This window comes from Myotis brandtii, unplaced genomic scaffold (genome assembly GCF_000412655.1).
Source record: "Myotis brandtii unplaced genomic scaffold, ASM41265v1 scaffold2106, whole genome shotgun sequence".
NCBI classification, from domain to species: domain Eukaryota; kingdom Metazoa; phylum Chordata; class Mammalia; order Chiroptera; family Vespertilionidae; genus Myotis; species Myotis brandtii.
The window spans coordinates 292,640-299,736 of record NW_005357871.1 but is presented as its reverse complement, the minus strand read 5'-3'; positions in this window follow the sequence as shown (position 1 = coordinate 299,736).

The window sequence follows — 7,097 nt, the reverse complement described above, 5'->3', positions numbered from 1 at the left end:
ATAAGTAAATAAAAGAGTGTCCCTCTAGTGCTGCTTTCTGTAGAGTACTGCAGAACCATGTCATAAATAAAGTAGGAAGTATGTTCCCTAGCACTTGTAGGGTATTTGACAGCTAAATAATGCGGTCTGATTTACTCCTCACACAGCATTCAAAGATTATTTTCAATTTAGTGCATGAGAAAACTGTTTTGCAGATGATCATATAGCTCGCAAGAGCAATCTTCAGAATGAAACTTAGAACCATTGACTATGAGTCTAAAGAACTTCTCACTATAAGAATCTCACACTTACAATAAGTTAAATTTGACATTTCCCAAAACAACCTAAAATTTAATTCATGAAATAAATACATATACATATCAAATGATGTATATGAAAATGCTTTATAAACTATGGAACAATAGAGATACATTTCTATTCATGAACCAATGATAAGGTATCAACATGTGCCATAAAATCTAAGTCTTCACACTTAAAATAGCCTTTAAAAAATATAATACATGTATTTTAAGCTTTTTTTTTACCTTAAGTATAGAAAATAATCTACTTAACCATAAGCAAAATATCAATAAAGTGGGAAAAGATAAACAGTGTAATCATAGAAGAGAAGTAAATGGCCAATTAGGACCAACAGATGTTCAACCTCACTAAATATTAAGGAAATAGAATGAAAAAATAACAATGAAAAATAATTTTTAAACTAAACCAAAAAGTTAAAATGTGATGTAATAACCAGAGTTGGTAAATGTGCTGTAAAATGGACTCTTTAAGGGACTGATTAATTGGTACAACCTAGTGATAGGGTAATTTGGCAAACCTTTTAAGTTATATTTAGTTTAAAAATGTCACTGCAATGTTACAGTATTTCATAATACAAATGGGAAAAGCACCACAATGATACATATAATAAATTTCACACATGCACATATTTCTTGACAAAGTTGTAGTCATTCTTAATAAACAGTAAGAATCATTATAATTTTATACTTCATACAAATGTTTTTATTTTACTGTGTAAACTTCATTATCATCATCATTATCATAATTAATAGTAGTATCAGTTCCAGTGCATGCATTACAGTTTAATTAACATTTCCCTATTGGTCGATATTTAGGTTATTTCTACCTCATTAGTTTAACTAATGTTATGGTAAACATCTTTGCACTTAACAGCTTTCTCCTCCCTTGGAGAATTATTTTATGTAGTTTTACTCTCAAATTTTTTACATTTAAATACTTTCAAGTTGCTCTAGCCAGTTTTCTCAGTGGTTAGAGCGCCAGCCTGCCGACATAAGGGTCACATGTTTGATCCCGGTTAAGGGCATGTACCTTGGTTGCAGAATCCATCCCCAGCCCTAGTCAGGGCACATGTAGGAGACAACCAATCGCTGTGTCTCTGCCACATCAATATTTCTCTCTGTCTCTATCCCTCCCTTCCTCTCTAAAAATTAATGGAAAAAATATCCTTGGATGAGAATTAAAAATATAATAATTAATAATAATAATAACAACAATAAAATACTTTGAAAACGTAAAGAATAATACACATTTACTTGGATATCAGTAATTTATGTGTACCAATATATTGAAAATTTGGAGAAGCAAAATAGACCCTTATTTTTGGTCATTATTTAATTACTACTAAGGTTACTTTTCCTATGTATTTTATTTTAAATATATTTTCATTGATTTCAGAGAAGAAGGGAGAGGGAAAGAGAGATAGAAACATCAATGATGAGAAAGAACCATTGATCAGCTGCCTCCTGTACGCCCCCCACTGGGGGTCGGGCCCATAACCCGGGCATGTGCCCTGGCTTGGAATTGGACCTGGGACCCTTCAGTCCACAGGCCAACGCTCTATCCACTGAGCCAAACCAGCTAGGGTCCTATGTATTTTATTAATTGAGCTCCCCTTTTCGAAATTTTCATGGGATATTGAAGAATATTCATGGGATATTTATTTACTGGGATATAGAAGAGTTTTTTTTCCTAATTCTTTTTATTATACCATTTGGTGCAATTATTCCCCTCAACCTACTTATCTTGTTCTAAATTTCAGTTTTAACTTTCACATATAAAGTTTTTCATTATTTTGATATCTTATTTTTATGCTAATACGTTTAAATTTAAATGTTTTATTCTCTAACTCGCCTATAGTTATTTTCAAAGTAACACTATAATACATGTGAGATTTATTTTAGTGTTTAGTGTGAGTTGTAGACCTAAAACCGATTTTTGTTATCTCAGTGTCATTGATTAAATAAACTAATTTTTCTATTATTTTCAGATGCTCCTTTTATAAATATTAAATCTTAATCTATAATTTTATCTATTCCATTCCAGGTATCTTGCGTTTGTGTGTTGTTGTTTTTTTTGTACCAGCAACACATTGTTTTATTTATTATAGTTCTTAATTAAAAGGTTTATTATATGGTAGGGAACTTTTTTCTATTATTCTTCATTTGCTGAATATGTTCTTTCATTTTTTGACAAGTTTCCTGTTAGATGAAATTTAGATCCGATTCTTTTTGTTTTGTTTCTTCTACATCAATATTATCTTCCTATTTAGTTCCATAAACATACATAGATTAGAAAAATTTACATAATTACAATTTTACAGTTTTCCAAGTTTAATATTGTAACTTTTGGAAAGTTTTATAGTTTTCCTTTTTTCAGGTAGGTTGAATTATTTCTCATTGAAATTATTCTTAAATATTTTATATTTTTTTCTTATTGTAAGTGGTATCTCCTGGTACAACTCTGAAATGACTCTGACATATAACAAAATAATACACATATTAAAAAATATTGATCTATTCATTTACTTTATTAACTCTTTTATTAATTTAAACTTTTAATTTGGTAGTTTTTAATTTTCTAACCACAATATTAACTTCCTTTTGTTCCTTTCTTTGATATGTTTTAATTCTGGCCTCATTTTTTGTTTTTACCATATAGTAGAGATAATTTGAATAATGACAACATGTTGATCATACTAATACTTTTTTCCTGTTGATTTTAATGACTGTGAAATTACTTTTATTTAGTAGAGCTTAATAATAAATTCAACTAAACTGCTTCTAGAAATATCCTTTGAACACATAGTGAGAATAAATATTATGAAATATATAACATTCTAAGCAATGAAGAGCTAAACATTTATGTTTCACCCTTAAATTGCTTATACATACATATTCTCACATACACATATATTCACATCATATTATAGCAAATTATTATTTTTAATCATCGCCCAAGGATGTTTATTAATTAGAGAGAGAGAAAGAGAGAGAGAGAGAGAGAGAGAGAGATGTGAAAAAGAAACATCAATCGGTTGCCTCCTGTATACACCCCGACCAGTGATTGAACTTTTGGTGTTTGGGATGACACTCCTGGCCAGGGTTATAGCAAATTCTTAAGTACCAAAGCATGTGGTATGGTTAGTGAATACCACAGGTTAATGGAAAAGCTGATTGCTACCCGGAGAAGAAAGATCTTCAAAGATAAATGGATTTGGATGGGTAGAGAGCAGAGGGAATGGCATTCTGGATGATGGAGAAAGCAGAGCAAAGGCATGACTATTCTATTTGCAAGGCATATTCAGAGAATAGCAGATCAGTCTTCAAGGTGAGAACAGTGCCTGTGATCCTTTCCCGGGCTCATTGCCCTGGCTTGACTCCCTCCTGAGCCAGGCCTTTGCAGGTCTTTAGAACTGCCTGCTGTTCTGGATGTGGATGTGTTTCCCCTCTTTCCCAGTTTGAATCCAAAGCTCTCTCCTCTGTCAAGGCTGCACACTTTTAGCTTTGTGTTCTGATGTAGTCTCTAGTGTGGTCTTTTTCTGATGATCTCCTGGCCTCTGGACCTTGGTTGTTTAGCATGATTTGTAGCTTTGCAACTTTTTATCATGGGCTTACTATTGACCTTTATTATTAAGAAAATCTTTAGTAAGAATTTTTTTCTATGGTTTATCTCTTAAATCTTTATGAAATTCCTAATCTTTTTGCTCTTCCCGTTGGGAAGGATGTCTGCTCTTACTTTGCAAAGATGATATTGGGCAGATGAAGCATATGAATGCTAAGGTAAGGAAATTATTCTGCAGTAGAAAATTTTATTTATTTATTGATTGATTGATTGATTGATTAAGGTATTACATATGTGTCCTTATTCCTAGTAGAAAGTTCTTAAAGGCAGTGTGCTATAGTATAAAACTAGAGAATAACTATGACTAAAAGGACATTTTACATTTAAAAATATCATGTTTTGTTGTTATTTCTTCAAAATGAATCTTATTGAAATATGAAATAGGGTAGACTTTCATAATTAGAAACACAAGCCTCTGCAAGAATGTGTAAGTATTTGCATCACTAAAAGAAAGAATGGACCACAATATTTATTTAAAAGTGAATTGTTTCATTTAAAACCAAGTAATTCCCAGGTAACAAATCACAGTGACCCCAGCGATTAGTTATTGGATTTCCCTGTAGAACTCTTAAGATACAATCTTGTGATGAAAACCATATATATATAGTGCATTTCTGTTCCCAATTCCTAAGTCAAACCTTGAAATTGAATTCTTAAGGCCTTCAAAGCCTGTAGGTTCAAATATGTTCCTCATCAAACATAAGAACCTGAAATGGAAAAAGACTTTTTTAAACAGTGATTATTTTTATTTTTCCAAAACAGCATTCAATGGACTCAACTTGTCTAACTTTGCAAGTTCTTTGAAAGACTTGCGATTTTAGCATTTCTAATTAGTTGGTCATCTTGGAGTTCAGAGATTTCAGCCATTTTCATAGAACTGCCAGTCTTTCAGAATGTGGGGTTATTTTCATTGTGCCTCTCATTAACTCAAGTGGGAGTCCCTAGTCATCAATTTAATGAGCTTTTCACTCTAACTGCTGGCAAATATTTAAGCCTGGAGTCATGCCAATGAAAATCCACAGGAATTTTAATGTTCCAAAGTTCTATGGGTAGTAAAAATTTGGAAGAAGGTAGAGTCACGATAGATTTTTGGTAAATCATTTGGTGAGCTTCTATTGAATTAAAATGATCTCTCTGATAAATGGTGTATGTGACTGTCAATGGTATCACCAGCCATCATTTTGTCACCTATCATTTTCGCACTGATTGATTTGACAGACCTAGTAGGAAAAGTAGCTCAGGTATGGTACATTTTTAACTGCACTCTTACTTATATTGGCTTTGTTTTTCATTCTATAATAAATCTACCAAAGTAAGTAATCATTTACCTGGTATTGTATCTGTAAGGGACCTAAAATAAGAAAGTGACACATTATATAAATATTTATTTTCCATTTTTTCTTAAACATAGCTCCAAGTGAAATTTGAAACAGCAAATTAACAATGTTTTAGAAAGTCTGGATGTCTAAAGAATTTTCTGTGCACCTTGGTTGGGGTCCAGAAACTAAAATTGAGAAAACAGAATCTGAATTTAGCATCTTCTCATCCTTTTAAAGGCTTAACTATTACTGTAAAGCATGTACTATAAAAGCAAAAATGTGTTTTGCTTTAAAAAAAAATCCCCAGATTTATTAGCTGCATAATGATGACTGTGAGGACAGAAGGAAAACAACTGTTTCGTTTGTGTAATCCACTGCTGGCACTGTGTTAACAGTCGTTGAAATGCAAGTTGCACGTTTAGTGCCTTTTCTCGCAAGAGTCTTACAACTGCCATAGGAAATAAGGTTGTCAGAAGCTCAGAATATTCTGAATTCAAGAATGGTTTATATAAACAGCTCAAAGTCAGCAAAATGTTTTCCAAAAATCCTTGTCAGATTTCTGCACACAGCTTATTGGCCAAAATTTTGTCTCGTAGCCATGGCTAGCTGCAAGGGTGGCTACAAATGCAACAGTTTAACTTCTGCAATGTATATAGAGGAGTTATTTGGAAATGATTATTGGATTGGTCATACAATAGTATATGAATCTAAATTATATTCCCTAGGATGGGCCCATCTGAATTCTTCCTCCTTAGATATAAACAGATTCCTTTACTTAATTATTTATTATAATGACAGTAACATGATAAATTAAGTGTTTCCATGTGTAAGGTAGTACAGTGGGGCCTTGACTTACGAGTGTCCCGACTAACGAGTTTTTCAAGATACTAGCCGTCTCTCAGCCAATTTTTTGCTTTGAGTTGAGAGCTAAAATTTGGGTTACGAGCCAGCTTCAGATACCCCACCGCTAGTTGGCGCAGCGAATGTCACAGTGAACGCCACAACATCAGCCCAGCATCACGTGTCTCACTCGTTCACTTTATGATTTGACATACAAGTAATTTGAGTTACGAGCTCCGTCACGGAACAAATTAAACTCGTAAGTCAAGGCCCCACTGTATTCCAGGTAATTTCCAAATATTAATCCTTCAACAATTCCATGAGGCGGGTTTCATTATGCTCATTTTACAAATGAGAAAACTGAGACACTTCTCTGTTCATGCAACTAGGAATTAGCAGAACAGAAATACTCTCAAACCAGTGCCTTTTACTACACACTTCTACCACTCCTTAACTGCAGGTTAATGAACATCCCATATCAGTCCTTAAATGTCCTTCTTTTTCCTTTTTATATTTATACTTTAAATGGAGTTTATTATTTTTGTTTATTGCGGTAAGTGTGGGTCAGATCATTTTCTGAAACATAATTTGAAAAGGCAACTTGGCTGAACTGTCTATCATACAGTACAAGTTCCCCAATTCCTCATTTTTCGTATGCAAAGTGATGGATTACTCTACATGTTCTCTTGCAGCCCTTCAAGACCTAACACTTATCATCTCTGAATTTAAAAAAAAAATTGGGTCTTTGAGGGTCCAGCAGAATAGTTACCTCAGTCCACTTTTTATGACTGACAAAATGTTCAGATTGAGAGCCATCACTCTTCTGTTTGCAAAGAATCCTCAATTAAAATTACAGAGACAATGCTTTGAGAGGAAGGCAAAGGGACAAGAAGCTGGAATGCATCTGTGATAAAGGAGTAGGAGATTTTATGAGTTCTCATATATATATTCCTTTGCATGAGAAGGAAAAATGCAGAGTTGATAGCTAAAACTATATTTGATTTATAGGTGGATTTG